General features: G+C 38.7%; 1 pseudogene; it reads left to right on the forward strand.

Annotated features, from left to right (window-relative positions):
- The first annotated feature begins 8,805 nt into the window (after nucleotides 1-8,805).
- Nucleotides 8,806-11,018, forward strand: LOC129085655 (heat shock protein HSP 90-beta-like; annotated as a pseudogene).
- The last annotated feature ends 5,390 nt before the right edge of the window (nucleotides 11,019-16,408 follow it).

The raw sequence follows: 16,408 nt of genomic DNA on the forward strand, positions 1-16,408 counted from the left end.
GCCACAACCCTCAAAAGTTTCCCATGTTCTCATCTGGGCTTAATCTGGCTGCACAAACAATTCTTCCATCCCTCTGGAAGGTGCCAAAGTCTCCATCCTCATGCAGCAGCTCTCTCCTTCAGGATCTGGAGTATGTGGTCATAAGCTTCCACGTAATAGCCCCAAAAAGGCACAAGTCCTGAGAGTTGAGTAAAACCTACGTGTAGCAGATCAAGATCTCGCATGGAAGTCCTTTGCAGCTCCGGAGTCAGCCACAGCAGGCACCATCACAGCAGCAGCATCTCCTTTCTTCTTAGTCCAGGCTGCATGGTCTCCTTCCTCACTATAAACTACTTAGCTGCTTGCTTACTTCTCCCTTCTCACTGTTCTCTTTCAAACCACATGACAAAAATCCGTTTCTACAGACAGCCTGCCTCCTCCCTCACTGCTACTTCCCACGTGGCCAACAGTACACCTAAGAGAGAGAGATACAGAGAGAGACTGAGAGTCTCATGGCAGGCTGGTGGGGCCCTTCCGCACCCTTTCAACCCACATGGCCACGAGCATGAATGGCTGCTATGCCTCATTTAAAACCTCACCCTGTACTCCCTCCTTAACCTCATTTCCACCTCCTCCCACAATGGGTTACATCTGCCGCTCCCCTGTTATGTTCAGCCTTTCTCCAGCTGCCATTGTTAGTCTGGGCAGCCATGGATGGCCCTGTGACACAGAGCAAACCACCTTCCTGCCTTTTGCTCAGGCACAGCAAGGCCCAGCTACATCATGGGTTAAAGTCACACCCATTTCCCTTGCCTCAAGTGGCAGGCTCAGCTATTTAGTATAACAACAAAGCCAGCCAATTGCCAAAGATATGAAAAACCTCCCAATTGCCCATCGGCTTTTCTATCCCCCAAGCCAAGGTTGTGGACGCTTTTTTCCTGAATCCCGTATCATAATTACAGACCCCAGAGACAGTAAAAAGACAAAAGGATATAAAAACTTTACAAATATTAATTCAACAACTTTGATAACATGGACCAAATATTTGAAAGACACAAACTACCACACTCACCCAAGAAGAAAAGAAAACTTGAATGGTGAAGGAAACAAAATTCTGCCACCCTGAAGCTGCTCTTTTGCATAGTGACTTTCAAGTTATTTATTAAGAATCAAAAGACTGGGGGAAGGGGAGGAATCTTTGACCCTACACCTTTTTCCTGTCCAAAAGATTCAGACAGAGAAACCAGCTTCAGAGAGGAGAACGTAGGGTGCTGCCTTAGCCTAATTTGAATAAAGAGTGGTAAACAAGAGGGCTCCAGGCAGGTACCAGTCATCCCGTTGGTTGAGTTGCACAGCAAGGATTTTCCTGCCTTGTGTATTCTACTGCTCTTCCTCAACTACCTGTAAATTGCCCATTCTCACTTCTGAAATCTAAGACTCAATTCTCCTCTCTTTTCTCCAAAATGTCTTACATACCTAATGTTGCCTCACTCCTTGGAATTTTCATGGAATGATCATGTTTATGTGAATTCCACATGCACATGTATTAAACTTACTTTAATTTTCTCCTGTTGATCTGTCTCTGTCAATTGGGTTATTAGCCCAGCCAGAAGGATTTAGAAGATGGGAGGAAAAATATGAATCTTTTTAGCCCCCAGAAGGGCTTTGCAGTTATTAAAGAAATAAGAGTTCATAGTTTAAAACTCTCCAACAAATTTTCCAATCCATATACTCATTAATTTTATGAAACATTTAAGGATGAAATAGTTCCAATTCTATATGAACTTTTTCTGAAAATTAAGAGTGCAGCCCAATTCCCAAGGCATTCTCTTAGGTCAGTAATACCCTGATATAAAATCCAGACAAAGACAAGTAAAAAAAAACTCCAAAAAACCCTACTGTGGGCCAATATATGGATAAAAATCCTCAAAATAAGGTAGTAAATCAAATGCACATATGTATGTGTGTGTGTATTTAAGTGGATCATGCTGTTAATCCAAGACCTTTAATACTATAAAGCCAAATCAATGTAATCCATTATGTCAATAGACCAAAAAAAGGACAGTCACATTGTTACATTGATTGATGTAGAAACATTATTTGGAAAAACTTGACATTCAGAAATTCTCAGTAAAGCAGGATAGAAAGTGTTAATACGGTGGGTGATACAAGCTGTGAAAGGATTCACAAAAAGAAGAAAGTGCAGAGAGTAAAGTTTTTATTTTTAGTTTCCCAAGAGAGGGAAAGGGCTAGTGCAGAGAAATACACCAGCCTGAGGGGTTTTTATTGCAGTAGTGGGGTGGTCGTGGAGCAGGATGTTTCAGTTGGGCTGCAACTTGTTCCCACGTTATCTTTGCGTGCAGGGTCCAGTCTGGTCATTGTGGTCTCTCTCATATGTCCTATTTCCTAAGTTCCTGGAGCGTCTGCGCCTTCAAGGAGCTTCCAGTAATTTTCAATTCTTGAAGATGAAGGCTCATAAAACAATTAGGGTCAGTCATACTTTATGGCGTCCAGCTACCTCTGGCAAAGAGGGCCTGAAAAGGGGTTTTTATCCTATTAGAAAGAGAACTCTCTGCCCTAGCTGGTGTGGCTCAGTGGATTGAGCACCGACCTACAAACCAAAGGGTTGCCGGTTCGATTCCCACTGTAGGGCACATGCCTGGGTTGTGGGCCAGGTCCCCAGCAGGGGGTGCATGAAATGCAATGACGCATTGATGTTTCTCTCCCTCTCTTCCCCTCTCTAAAAAATAAACAAAATCTTAGAAAAAAGTAACTACAAAAATTTTTTTTAAAAGTAAGAGAAATTTCTTTTTAAGTATATTTCATTGATCATGCTATTACAGTTTTCCCATTTCTTTCCTCCCCTTTATTACCCTCCACCCCCTCTCTCACCAGCATTCCCCCCATTAGTTTATGCCCCCGGGTCATACATATAAGTTCTTTGGCTTCTCCATTTCATATACTATTCTTAAGCTCCCGCTGTCTATTTTATACCAACAAATTATGGATCTTATTCCCTGTACCTTTTCCCCCATTCTCCTCCCTTCCCCTCCCCACTGATAACCACCCATTTGATCTCCATTTCTGGGATTCTTTTCCTATTCTAGTTGTTTGCTTAGTTTGTTTGTTTATTTGCTTTTTAAGTTCCGTAGTTGATAGTTGTGAGTTTGTTGTCATTTTACTGTTCAGAGTTTTGATCTTCTTTTTCTTAGATAAACCCCTTTAACATTTCACACAATAAGGGCTTGGTGATGATAAACTCCTTTAAACTGACCTTATCTGAAAAGCACTTTATCTGCCTTTCCATTCTAAATGATAGCTTTGCTGGATAGAGTAATCTTGGATGTAGGTCCTCGCCTTTACTGACTTTGAATACTTCTTTCCAGCCTCTTCTTGCCTGTAAGGTTTCTTTGGAGAAATCTCCTGATAGTCTTTGGAAAGACCTTTATAGGTAACTGTCTCCTTTTCTCGCACTGTTTTTAAGGTTCTCTCCTTATCTTTAGTCTTGAGTAATGTAATAATGATGTGCCTTGATGTGTGCTTCCTTGGGTCCAACTTCTTTGGGGCTCTCTGAGCTTCCTGGACTTCTTGGAAGTCTATTTTCTTTGCCAGATAGGGGAAGTTCTCCTCCTTCATTATTTTTTTTAAAAAGTTTTCAATTTCTTGCTTTTCTTCTCCTTCTAGTACTCCTATGAATCAGTTGTTGGAATGCTTAGAGTTGTCTCAGAGGTTCCTCAGTCTCTCCTCATTTTTTCGAATTCTTTTTTCTTCATTCTGTTTTGGTTGCATGTTTATTTCTTCCTTGTGCTCCAAACCATTGATATGAGTCCCGGTTTCCTCCCCTTAACTATTGGTTCCCTGTGCATTTTTCTTTGTTTCACTTTACACAGCCTTCACTTTTTCCTCTATTTTGTGACCACACTCAACCATTTCTGTGAGCATCCTGATTACCATTGTTTTGAACCGTGCATCTGATAGGTTGGCTATCTTTTTGTCACTTAGTTCTTTTTTTTTTTGTTGAGTTTTCATCTGTTCTTTCATTTGGGCCACATTTCTTTGTCTCAGCATACCCATTATGTTGTAAGAGGTGGAGCTTTAAGTATTCTCCAGGGCAGGACAACTAATGTCACCATGTTGTGGCACTGCATGTGGGAGAGGGGTCAGAGAGGGAACAATGCCACTTGCTTGGCTCTTGGCCGGCTAAGGAAGAGAATTTTCTTAACTTTATAAAGCGCTTTTCCCTAATACTAGAAGCACAGATATGATATTCACTCTTACCACTCCTATTCAACATCACACAAGAAGTCCTAGCCAGTATATTAAAGAAAAAAAAAGAAATGAATTTTCTTTTCTACATAGAAAAATTCATGAAACTTACCAAAAAGCTCTTAAAGTTAATAAGTGAATTTTACAATTTGCAGGATACAACATCTACATATAACAATCAATGGTATTTCTATAGATTAGCAATCAACAATTAGAAACTGAAATTAAAACAATATCACTTATAATAACTCCCAAAGAATGAAATGTTTAGGTTAAAATCTAAAAAAAAAACACATCTGTATCCCAAAAACTACAAAATACTAATGAAAGAAACCAAAACAGTCTTAACTGAAAAAGAGAGACATGCTATTTTCACCAAACAGAAGATTCAATATTGTCACACTGTCAATCTTCCACCATTTCATCTGCAGTTGATGTAATCTCCAGTAGGTTTGGTTTTGTTTTGTTTGAAGGTACAAAAATATTTTAAAATTTATATGGAAAGATAGAAAAAAACTAAAATAGCAAAAACAATTTGAAAAAACCAGAAAAATAAACTTGGCAGACTCACATTGCCTGATTTCAAAAATCACAATGTGCCTATTGTCTTACAATATTATTTGCTATGTGCTGATACTGGGAAAACAAAAAAAAATAACAATTACCCTAGCCTGGAAGCAGTTCAGTTTGGTGTGTACTCATCCTCAGTTTCATACTGTGATTCCCTTCCTTTTATGTTCACAAATACTTCTGTGCTGCTGCTACCCAACAGGCAAAACTAAAAACCATATAGATGTGTTTGGAACTTTTAGGAAGATCTGTGCCTTGGGTAGGCACCATTTTATTTGAGCTAATGCTTACCAAGTCTGTCTGCTTTAGAATCTTGACCAAATTTTAACTGGATGTTCTTGAGTTTTGCTTAAACAATGCATTAATGCAGCAGTACTGAGCACATTTTGCTACATTTGCATTTGGAGTCGAATATGATATTATCTCTGCCTTCAAAGTGTTTCCAACTTCATGAAGAAATCAAACTACAAATAAAGAGATTAGTGAAAAGAATAAGATGGGACTGAAAAACAGGACCAAGACCAGTAATGAAAGCCCTTAACTGCCATGCTAAAAACGTAATTTTATCACATAGGTGATAGTAAACAAATGAAAATTTAAACAAGGGACAGCTCTCAGTGATGTTTTGATGCATTTATTCACTCATTCATTAAATAAATGGTTATTGTCTACCAAACATGAGGTGCTACTCAGGATTCAGAGAATACAGAGGTAACTCTGCCATGACCCTGTCTCCAGCAAGCTCACAATACCAAAGGACACTCTACCGTGTGACCCTGATTGGTTGACAAGTGAAGCAGGATATTATTTTGAAGAAATAATCCATAAGATTCTTTAATCTTTTTCCATTACCTCTCTTCACTCCCCCTTCATTCAACATGTTTCAAGTTAACATCCTCAGGTGAGAAAGGTGGCTGGCTGAAAACAGAAATAGGCTGGTATACTTCCTCCTGGCTTTTGTTTTTAAAAGCCCAAGCCCCAGAGCTGGAGAATATCATAGTGACAGATAAATACTGATGGTCAGATGGAAGTTTGAGCTAAAAGGTAAATGCTTTATTCCCCTATCCTCTCTCTGCCAGACAACAATCCTCCTCATACTGCAGGGAGGAGGAGGGGATAGGGGAGAGACTGAGGTCTGTGAGTCTCAGAGCAGCAGGAAGCCAGACCAGACCCCCAGGCACCTTGCTGTGACAGTGGAAACGCTGCAGAGAGAAATGAATGGATGCATAAATTGTCTAGGCAGCAGATGAGACCAAAGGTGAGTTTGCAAAGGTGTTTCTATCCCAAGAATGGCACAAAAGCAGCAGATTGCCAATGCACCTCAAGGTTGTATGGGGGCAGGCAGTGGTACTCAGGGATACGCTCTGAACAGAGGGACCCCATTCCCATCCCAGGATTGTGCAGCTTCAGACCCATGGCACAGTGCAGGGGTAGGGAGAGCCGATCCCAAAAGTGGCTGGATTTAAAGTTTTTGCTAACTTGGTGAAGTGACACTTACAGTCAGAAAAAAAAAAAAGTGTGCTGCATTCTAGTGAACACAGGGATATGTCCTACGCAACTAAGTAGGTAGACTGAAACTTAGCCCTGCTCCACATACTGAATTGCCCTGTGGCAGGAGAGGTAACAGATTCTGCTAGGTTATAGGGGTGGCTGCATGGGAAAGGCGAGAGCTCTTCTTAGAACTGCTGAAGTCTGAGCTAAGCTCTGAAGAGTAAGGTGGGAGCATGTGAGTTGGGGAAATTTCAGATAAATTAAAAGGTTGATGCAAAAGCAGACAGGTGTGGTAACTCTTGGGAAGCTTAAGAAGTACCATTTTGTTTTCATTTAGGTACATTCTAGAGACATCTGCGAAAATAAGTTGGAAAATCAGGCACAGAAACCAATAAGAAGGACCTTATTTTTAAGGGTAAGGACTTTGTATTCTATGATTGAAGAGTGTTAAGCAGAAAAGTAACATGATTAGAAGGTCTTAGAAAGACAAGAAAATATTTAAATGATCATGATTTTTGCTATGTGATATAAAACCACATATTATTTATTACAGTTAACGTAAGTATATATATATCTCTCTCTCTCTAATATTCAATAAGGCAATAATCATTTGTTTTACTCACTGTTTCAGCTTCTAGAATAGTTCCTGAAATAACAAGGTGCTGAATAAATATTTTTTAAAATGAATAGAAAAGATATAAACTGTTTTAGGTTCCAAAAAGTGTCTTCATTTTTCAACATTGTAGTCTAAATGCCAAGTATAACATTTGGCACATAGGTGCTCAGAAATATTTGAACAAAAGAAGAATTCATTCTGTAAATGTGAAAAAATACTGAGTGCACAAAGTACATCAAATAATAAAGATATAACCATTGTAGATTTCTCATGTGGACATCATTGCTTTTGACAAGGATCAGGTGAAACCCTTAATGAAGAAGGACTACTATAAACATTTCCACTTTGGTCTGAGTCCTAAGACCACATTCAACTTGATTGTGGTCATTTCCTTTATTGAATACCAGCTCATGTCTCATGGTGGTTCCCAGCAGAGCGGTTATTTCCAGAACAGGGCTGTGCTCCCAAGAGCAAAGAATTCTCTCTCTCTTTGCTGACGGTTGTTCACCATTCAGACTTAATGGTCCGGGATCTGCACCAGTCTTATTGTAATGCCCTACATAGCTGTCTCTCTTTCAATGTGTTTTTGTCCAGATCTGTACACCATATATGAAGCAATTTAAAAACATGACTTTCCTTTACTGTGGGGCCTGCAAAACCATCTGCTGTTGCCGTGACTGGTATCTGGGGTGGCTCCTCCGTGCTGCTATGCAGCAAGGATTTATAAATCATTCTGGCTTTGAGAATAAAGAAAAGACTCTCTTAAGAGTTAACAAAAAGGCTTTCTCTTAACTCTCCAGTTCCTTGTCCTGTATTGTCCATCAATGTGGTACTATTATACCTTAAAAAGGGAGGAACTTCTGACACCTGCTACAACATGGATGATCCTTAAAGACACTGTGCTAAAGGAAACAATATGATTCCATTTATAGGAGGTACTTAGAACAGTCAAATTTATAGAGATCAAAAGTAGAATAGAGATTACCAAGGACTGAAGGTACAGGGTAGTGGGAAGTTATTGTTTAATGGTACAAGGTTCCCATCTGGGATGATGAAAAGTTCTATGGATAGATGAATGGAGGGATGGATGTGATGGCTGCACAGCAATGCAAGGGTGCTTAATGCCACTGAACCGTATTCTTAAAAATTATTAAAATGGTACATTTTACATTATATATATTTTAACATAATGAGAAAAAAATTTAATTTCAAGCCAATTGGAAGGTCTGAGCTCCTGGGTAGAATTTATATACTACAGAGTGAGCCATTTCCTTGTGGACCCCTCCTTGTCAATTTCTTCAAGTGTTTCCTCTTGCATTAGCTGGATTCTCCGAAGAAAGGCTTTCCAAACCCTTGCCCAAAGAATAAACACAAGCTGCCTACGTTCTGAAGCATAGTGAGAGAAGAGAATGTAGGGTTTTTTTAGTCCGTATGTAAATATTTATTTAATCCTCTTTCAACCCTATTTAGTCCTTCTTTCTTTAAAGAACCCCTGTCTCAACTCAAACTGTGTCTGGTATAACCCCTATTCAGAAACCTTTTCTTTTTTTTTTTTTTTAATTCTTTCTCTGGAAAATAGACCCTCAGGCTTCGATGGGGGTAAGGAGGATTGCACAGAGAAGAGATTTTTAGTTTTAAACAAATTTTTTACTAATCCTCCTGTTTTGACTGTGCACCTTAAGCTCTCCTTCTAGAGATAACTGATACCACCAATTTATAAATCTTTTGTGTCACCCATTGTATCCACTGGTCCTCCTTCTGGTTTGGGATTTTATCTTTCTCCCTCTTGAGTCACCTCCTTGCATGTTTCCTGTGTGGTATGTGAGCTGGACACAGTCCCTGCCCACCCTGCTCTCTAGTACTTGCATCTCTTCACCTTCAAGATGCCTAAGGAAGTACATCATGAAGAGGAGGAGGTAGAGACTTTTGCCTTTCAGACAGAAATTGCCCAACTTATGTCTCTTATCATCAATGCTTTCTATTCCAACAAGGAAATTTTCCTTCGACAGTCAATCAGTAATGCTTCTGATACCTTGGACAAGATACACGGTGAGAGCCTGACTGACCCTTCCAAGTTAGACAGTGGTACAGAGCTGAAATTTGACATCATCCCCAACCCCCAGGAGTGCAAACTGACTCTGAAAGGCACAGGCTTTGGCATGACCAAAGCCAATCTCATAAATAATCTGGAAACCATTGCCAAGCCTGGTACAAAAGATTTACGGAGGCCCTTCAGGCTGGTGCAGATATCTCCATGATTGGACAATCTGGTGTTGGCTTTTATTTTGCTTACCTTGTGGCAAAGAAAGAGGTTGTGATCACAAAGCATAATGATGGTGAGCAGTATACCTGAGAGTCTTCTGCTGGGGATTTCTTCAGTATACAAGCTGACCATGGTGAGCCCATTGGCCAAGGTTCCAAACTGATATTACACCTTACAGAAGGCCAGACAGAATACTTAGAGGAGAGATGGGTCAAAGAAGTGGTAAAGAAGCACTCATAGTTTGTAGATTATCCCATCATCCATTGTTTGGAGAAGGAACAAGAGAAAGAAATCAGTGATAATGAAACAGAGGAAGAGAAAGGTGAGAAAAAAGAGAAAGATCAAGATGATGTGAAGAAACCCATGGTTGAAGACGTGTGTGGGCTCAAATGAGGAGTATGATAGTTCTAGGATAAGAAAAAGAAAACAAAGATTAAGGAAAAATATATTGATCAGGAAGAACTGAACAAGACCAAGCCCATTTGACCCAGAAACACTGATGACATTGTCCAGGAGGAATATAGAGAATTCTTTAAGAGCCTTACCAATGACTAGGAAGACCACTTGGCAGTCAAGCACTTTTCTGTATAAGATCCGTTGGAATTAAAGGCATTGCTATTCATCCCCATTGGACTCCTTTTGATGTCTTTGAGACCAAGAATAAGAACAAGATCAAACTCTACGTCCCCTGTGTATTCATTGTGGACAGCTGTGATGAGTTGATACCAGTGTATCTCAGCTTCATCTGTGGTATAGATGACTCGGAGGACCTGCTCCTGAACATCTCCAAAAAAAATGCTCTAGCAGAGAAAACCTTAAAGGTTATTTGTAAAAACATTAAGAAGTGACTTGAGTGTTTTTATGAACTGGGAGAAGATAAGGAATTATAAGAAATTCTACAAGAAATTCTCTAAAAACCTAAAGCTTGGAATCCATGAAGACTACTAATTGTGTCCTCTTTTTGCACTTCTATGTTATCACACCTCTCAGTCTGGAGAGGAAATGATTTCTCTTTCAGAATATGTCTCTCACATAAAGGAGACACAGAAGTTCATCTATTACATCACTGATGGGAGCAAAGAGCAAGTTGCTAACTCTGTTTTTGTACAGCTAATGTGAAATCAGGGGTCAAGGTAGTCTATATGCCAGAGCCTATGGATAAGTATTTTGTGCAGCAGTTCAAGGAGTTTGATGGGAAAAGCTTGGTCCCATTTCCAAGGAGGACCCCTGGATTTACCTGAGGATTAAGAGAAGAAGAAAATGGAAACGAACAAGGCAAAGTTTGAGAACCTCTGCAAACTCATGAAAAAAATCTTGGATAAAAAGTTGAGAGGGTGGCAATCTCCAATAAGCTTGTGTCTTCACCATGCTGCAATGTGACTAGCACTTATGGCTGGACAGCTAGCATGGAGCATGTCAAGAAAGCCCGGGCACTTTGGGACAACTCTACAATGGGCTACATGATGGCCAAAAAGCACCTGAAGATCAGCCTTGACCACCCCATTGTAGAGACTGTGGCAGAAGGAGGAGGCAGACAAGAATGACAAAGCTGTCAAGGACCTTGTCCTCCTGCTGTTTGAAATTGCACCGGTGTCTTCTGGCTTCTTACTTGAGATTTCCCAGACCCAGTCCAACTGCATCTACTGCATGATCAAGTTAGACCTAGGCACTGATGAAGATGAAGTCACAGCAGAATATCCCAGTGCTGCTGTTCCTGATGAGAAACCCTGTACCCCTGCCTTTGAGTGTGATGAGGATGCCTCTAGCATGGAGGAAGTAGACTAAGAGTTTCTACCTGCAGACCTTGTACCTTTTGTATAGTATCTTCATAGCACCCCCAGATCCCTGAGTGGCCCTAGACCATCTGGTTTCCTTTGCTTATGTCTGGTGATTTTTCTTCTCTCTTTTCTTTCTGCCTAAGGTGGGATACAAGGGGTTCAAGCCTTCCCTTCCCATATTTGACAACAGGTTTAAATGTTGTGTATTGTGGTGTTTTTCAGGTGTTTATTTTGTTCTGAAATTAAAGTATGCAAAATAAATAAGATGAAGTTTTTAAAAAGATTTTATTTATTTATTTTTAGAGAGAGGAGAAGAGAGGGAGAAAGAGAGGGAGAGAAACTTCGATCAGTTTCCTCTTGTACATACCCCAACCAGGGACTGAACCTGCAACCCGGGCATATGCTCTGACTGGGAATAGAACTGGTGATCTTTCACTTTGTGGGATGATGCCCAAAAAACTGAGTCATATTGGTCAGGGCAAGAAGATGTGGTTTTAAGAAATTAAAAAAAAAAAAAAAGACTGCATCTTTCCTAAGCCTGCTAAGTCAGTTACTAATTGTGCATATGCTTTCCAGCTTTCAAAATGTTATCACTGTTTTCTTCTCTTGCATTATCTTTGTCCTTCTAGGTTTATGCAAGCAAAAAAAAAAAAAAAAAGATATCCTTTACTGTTATTTTAGTGGGGTAGGATAGAGCAAAAGTTAATGTGTATATTCAGTCTAACATCTTTGCCAATAAGTCTCTTCTGCAGTTTTTGCAAATCCATTTAAAAAATTGTTGTGATTTCTTAGGCTCCATTACAGAAGGAAACCATCTGAAATAAGGAAAATGATCATGGTGAGTGAAGTCTGGAGTACTATTTTCAGTTCTGGGCACAGCTCCTAACACTAGAAAAACTGGAATTATTTTAGAGGACAGTGACTAGAATATTGATGGAACAATTAAAGGAACGAGGAATGTTTTCAACAGAGGGTGAAAATCTCCAGAAGTTGACTTCAAATATTTGAAAAGTTGATATTCATTTATTCATTCATCTACTTGAGTTCTGCCATGTGCTAGGAAACATTCTTTCATCATGGGGACAGAGTAGTAAACATGACTGATTTCTGATCTTGTGGAACTTACATCTAGCGGGGGAAAGAGTGATTTCCTCAAGATGGGCTCACTGTAGAAATAGAACAAATGAATAGAAGCCATCAAATGAATATGATGAAGAAATTTAAAGTGTTAGAACTGATAAAGTATAATAACGAACAACTTGTTCAAACCCCTCAAAAGGTAATGAGAACTAGGATCTCCAAAAGGAAAAAAAAAAGTGCTTAACAGAGAGGTTAATTGCATAGGCTCTGGTTAGAATCCCAGCTCTACTCCTTGGTAACTATTGACCTTAACCTCTCTGGGCTTCCATTGTTTCATATATAAAATTCAGCTAATAATAATATACTTATAGGATGCTATGAGGATTAAATGAGTTAACATGTGTAAAGTGCTTAGAAGATTATCTTTAGAACATAGTGCTACATAAGCATTAGCTAGTATTATTCATTTTTAACCAATTTTTTATTTTGAATAACTTTTAAACCTATCTAAAAGTTACAAAAATAGTACAATGAACATTATGTACTGTTTACCTAAAGTTCCCAGTTGTTAACATACGCCACATCTGTTTTATCTCTCTCTGACAGTGATTTGTTTATTTCTTTGTTGTTAGACCATTTAATTATTAGTTGACGCTCTACCCCTACATACTTCATCCCTACATACTTATATATATAAAATTTTCCATATAGTCATAATTAAATCAGTATACTTATCAAATTTAATATTGACAGATCTATTTTCTAATAGGTGACCCATATTCAGTTCTCCCCAATTGTCCCAATAATATCCCTTAGTTTTTAAAAAATCATAATCCAATCAGGAGTCAGGTGTTATATTTGTCATTTCTCTTTAGGCTCTTTAATCTGGAACCATTTGCCAAGCTTTTTATGTTTTTATTTTTTATTTTTTTGGTCTTTTATGACAGTGGTATTTTTTAGGAGTCTAGGCCAACTTTTTGCATAATGTACCCCAATTTAGGATTGTCTGAATTTTCTCATGATTAGATTCAAGGTTAACATTTCTGACAGAAACTCTTCAGGTGATGTGGTTCTTTTTCAGAACATCACCTTAGGAGACACACAATGTCAGTGTGTCCCGTTATTTCTATTTGGATAAGGTAGTGCCTGTTACCTTCCTCTTTGGTTATTAGTAAGTCATCTGTCTTACCATATTCTGAGACTGTGTGAATTTTCTAGACAGCCTTTCGCCTGGTGATGTTAGCATCCATTGATGATTTTATTATCTTACAATGGCCATGGCATGGTCAACTAGATGAACAAAGAAGACAAATTTGGTTCAGGGAAAAGATTGCCATAGGGTACAGTGGGAAGTTAGCTCCACTTAGTTAAAAAAAAAAAAAAAAAAACAAAGTCATGAGCTTTAGTGTAAATGCACATATCTCTGACAATTACTAGCTTGATGACACTGGGTAAACTTCCTTAAGTTTAATCCTCTGAAATTGGGTCTTACAATTTCTGTCCTACAGAATTCATTTGTGTATTGATACAAAGGGAAACTTGATGATGGCTGCACAGAATGAAGATGATTAAATTAATGAAGATGGTACATTTAATCAGATGTTGACTTTAAGATATACAACAGGTCATTGAAATTAAGGCATTGCCTCCTGGGTTTGGACAAATTGGGCAGGGTAGGAGTAGCTGGAAGGAAGTAGAGTAGTTTGACCTTTGTCATATTCAGCCTTTATCATAATTGATGGTGATATATCCATTCTGAAATGCAATGCAGAGATAGTAAGATTGCATGTTGGACTGTCTGCATAACAATTACCTGAGAAGACTGCATAAATTCTAAGTTTCTAAGATGACCTGACCCTTCAGAGATTCTGATTTAATATGTCTTGGGTGAGGTTTTGGCCCAATGCCAGGGTAGATAAAGTGTTACATCTAACCTAAATCTAATCTAATCTAAAATTGATCAGTTCTGGGGAGGAAAGTCAATTTTTGTGCATTCAGATTATAAACAATAATCATATACTTGCTTTTGATAGCATTGGTCTAAATCCTGGTTTATAATAAGAATAAGGCACTAAGGTCTTTTATGGATAGGTTAAGGCAATTCAACAAGTACATTGCTGAGAGAGTTGACATAGGGATAGCCAGACAGCTCTGTAGCCAAGTCTGAGAGTTGTAGCTCATATCTGTGTTGTCCAAGGTGTGGTCACTAGCTACATGTGACTCAGCTAGAATGAAAGAAGCAATAGTTAATGTAATTTTAGGATATACTTCTCTAAGTGCTCAGAGTAATTTAAAAATATTCTATGGAAAACAACCCTTGAATTGAATTTAGACTTAATTTTAAATTGATTAAAATAATATAAAATAAAAAAATGTTTCTCAGTTACACTAACTCATTTCAAGTGCTCGACAGCTGCACATGGCTAGTGGCTATTACAGTATGACAGTGTAGATACAGAACATTTTCATCGCTGCAGAAAGTTCTATTAGCACTGCTGAGGAAGTGTTGATAACCTGCCAAAAACCCATGCATAGTGGAAAATAGTTGTTACTGGTCTCACTCTAAAGACCAGGAAAGACTTGGTATCTAGTGAATAAAAGGCTATTTTAGTTGATCTTATTGCCAACTACGGGAAAAAAAAGACTACGGCAAGCCAGGAGATGTTGGATGAAGAAATAGTATCTATTTCTACACATTCCCCCTCTTTGGTCGGGGGAGGGTGAGTTTCTAAACCCTACGGCCCCCAGAAGCAAGCTACTTAAAACAGTCCCTTAAGAGGGACTATGAGCCACTTATTGGATCCTCCTCTCCTTCTGGCCCCTGCATTCCCATTCCCCAGGCTGCCTAACTGCCAAGATGGCTGGCAATGCCCAGGTGTGATACCAGGAGCTGCATTTCCTCTCTGTGTGTGCTCTGTTGGCCCTAAGTATAGTTTGCGTCCATCTGCTCCTCTCACCCTTCCACGCTACAGAGTTAGGTGTTGTTTTGTCCCCTGGAGGGAGCCCATATTGTTCTATCCTGCCGCAGAAAAAAACAAATCAGGTGCAACAAGGAAAAATATGGAGTGTAAGCATGTGTTTCCAGGTCATCAACATGCAAGCAAACGCGCATGAAAATGAGTGTTAATTTACTGCATGATTCAGTGTTTGCAAGACTATCAAGTCATTTCCCATAGGCAGCTCAACAGCCCTCACAAAGTAATGAATTTTTATTATAACCATGTATGATGGTTGAACTAGCAAAGTAATGATCAAAGAAAAGAACAAAATAATAGCAAAGGTGATAACAATAATGATAGTGTAATAATTAACTGACAAAGGCATTAATAACAAGGGTCAATTGGCTAATAGAGTTGTTTGGGGCAGTTATAACAAGTCTGATTTTCTCATTTTAACATTTGTGGTTTATGCTGCCTTCATTTAAAAAAAAGAAAAATCTCAGCTATGGAAATAGGCTCATGTTAATGATCAAAATAGAAACAAATGAACAGATAGTTGGTTGTGTTTTTATTTATGTTTTTCATATTAGGTTTTGGAGGCCCTTTAAGATTTGTCTGGACTGTTTTGCAGAAATTATTAAACCAGAAAAAGACTCCAGCTTTTTGGAATTTTATGTTCAGTTTTGAATTATAATCTTCATTACCAATTTTCTCATTCATGCATATGTATCCTTGGCTTTGCTTCAGTTGTCTGCAAAACTCAGGGCAAATTGTACTTTAACATGGACCAAATCATTTGGAAACAAGACCACTTAAAAAATAAATAGGTACTTTAAAAATTCATTTTATCTTTTTTTATCCCTCTTTACTACTTTCCTCTTCTCATATTTTTTCTTTTTCTTAGTTTTTCTCGTCTATTTTAATATCTGATGAAAAGGGGAATTGATCTAATTTTAACAATGTAAAAGTACCATGCATGAATTCAGGTTGTCCAAAAGAGAATCCTGAGTAATGTAAATAGAGTTTAATGTTTAGTTAGCTCTTTTACTTCAAAAGTTTTCTCAGTTCATGCTCATCTTCTTTCACGGAGTGTTGTTAGTTATCTCACTTCAGGCAAGTGAGTGTCTTCCAGCAGTTCTCAGCCAGAACAAATATTTACAGTTAAGCCCTAAACTCCAGAAAATGGCTTTGTATGTGTGCTGGAGGTTGGGGGGTGGGGGGTGTGGTTTAAATGGAAAGGCTGACTGTGTCTTAACTTTGGAAACACAAATGGAGCCACCACAATAAATCATTCAAAGACATTCAAATAGACATTTATTAGAAGAAGCTTACCTCCCTTAAGCTAACATAGAGAGGGTTAAGAGGCTATGGGGGCTGTGATCCCACATAACTAATGGGCACACTTTTCACAGACAGAAGGGCCATG

The sequence above is a fragment of the Pteronotus mesoamericanus genome, unplaced genomic scaffold, assembly GCF_021234165.1.
Source record: "Pteronotus mesoamericanus isolate MK-2021 breed Mesoamerican mustached bat unplaced genomic scaffold, CSHL_Meso_final scaffold_31, whole genome shotgun sequence".
Classification (NCBI taxonomy): domain Eukaryota; kingdom Metazoa; phylum Chordata; class Mammalia; order Chiroptera; family Mormoopidae; genus Pteronotus; species Pteronotus mesoamericanus.